Here is a 1,583-nt window from a genome sequence, read left to right as displayed (position 1 = left end):
ATAGACTTGGTTCATACGCATAATCTTCCACCAAAGCTTCATTTATAATCTTAATGCAGTTCGATTAGAGAGCCAAATCCTCTGTAATTTTATATGAAGAGATTTCGATCAAAATTCAAAAATTAAACCCTGGCTGCCGCGCTCGTTCCCCTTCCTCCTGTCCTCCTCTCTTCTCTCCCTCTTCCTCCCCTTTCGTTATTCCTCCGTCTTTTCCTTCCCCTTCACGACGTCCCCTCAGCCGTGTCAAACTGCTCCCCTTCCTGCTGTGTCTTCCTTTTTCTCTCTCTTCTTTCTTTCCCCCTTCTCTTTCTCTCTTCCTCTCGTTGTGTCTGCGTCTTTCACGCTCTTTCTTTGTCTGTCTTTTCGTCTGTTTGTTTGGTTATCTCTGCCTCTGCCTCTTTCTCTGTCTCTTCTGTCTGTCTCTTTCTCTCTCTTTCTCTCTCTCTCTCTCTCTCTCCTTTCCATCGCTTTCTATGCCCCTTTCCCTCTGTTATGGACCGTATTACTTCTCTCCATGTATTCGTCATACTTATGTTCATCATTTTTTCTTCCCATCCTCTGCGTTGTCTCTTTCCATCCACCGCCCTACGTCTCGTGTTTCCACCTCTCCCCCACCTTTCGCTTACCCTCTTCTTTATTTTTCCTCTTTCCTTCGTTCGTTCTTTATCACTTTCTTGCCTCGTCTCTTGCGTGTATCGCTGGTCCCTCATTTCCTTGTCACGCCAGTCTTTCTTCTATCTTCTTTTTTTCTTTTTATCCCGTTTTTATTATGCTTTGTGTATTTTATCCTTTAAATACACCAGTCGAGAGGCTGAGAGGAAGCGAGTCCTTGGTTATTTATCGATTCATACCATCTTTGTAAGTCGTGAAACACCGTTGCAAACCAAGCATTATGTCTGCGTAGCTTACCCTCATTATATTTTCCTTTTTTATAATGATATTTATAACGCAACAACGACACTCGAATTAGACCGCATCCACAGGGACAGAAACAACAACAACACCCACAAAAACAACAACAACAACAACAACAACACTCGAACCTGACCATATAATCCGTAGTCGGAGCTGCCCCCCCCTCCCCCCCCCTAAGCACACGACGACTTTCACTCGACGTTCGACTAAAACCGTAAAACCCCGGTCAACCAGGGGGGGGGAGGGAGGGAGGGAGGGGGAGGGGAGGGGAGGGGCGCTGAGCCTGACTCATCCTGTACGAGTGCTTGGCGTTGGGAAGGAAGGGGGAGGGGGGGGAGGTTGAAAGGGGGGGAAGGGGAGAGAGTAGGGGAGGAGAGGAAAGGGAGAGTTGGGGAGAGGAGGATAGAGGAGGAGGGTAGGAGAGGGGGAGAGATTAAGGGAGGATGGAGGAAGAGGATAAGAGAGAAGGGGGGGGGAGGAGAAGAGAAAAGAGAGATTAGAGGAGGAGGAGGGGAGAAGAGAGGGCTGGAAAGGGGGAGGAAAGTGAGAGCTGGAGAGGGGAAAGAGGGAGAGAAACTTGGAGGTTTGGAGGGGGAGAGGGTTGTTGGAGGAGGAGGGAAGGGGACGAAGCAAGAGATTGTTGGAGGAAGGAGAAAAGGGAGGGTGGG

Source organism: Penaeus monodon, chromosome 10 (genome assembly GCF_015228065.2).
Source record: "Penaeus monodon isolate SGIC_2016 chromosome 10, NSTDA_Pmon_1, whole genome shotgun sequence".
NCBI lineage: Eukaryota > Metazoa > Arthropoda > Malacostraca > Decapoda > Penaeidae > Penaeus > Penaeus monodon.
The sequence above is the reverse complement of the archived record's forward strand: the minus strand, read 5'-3'. Positions refer to the sequence as shown.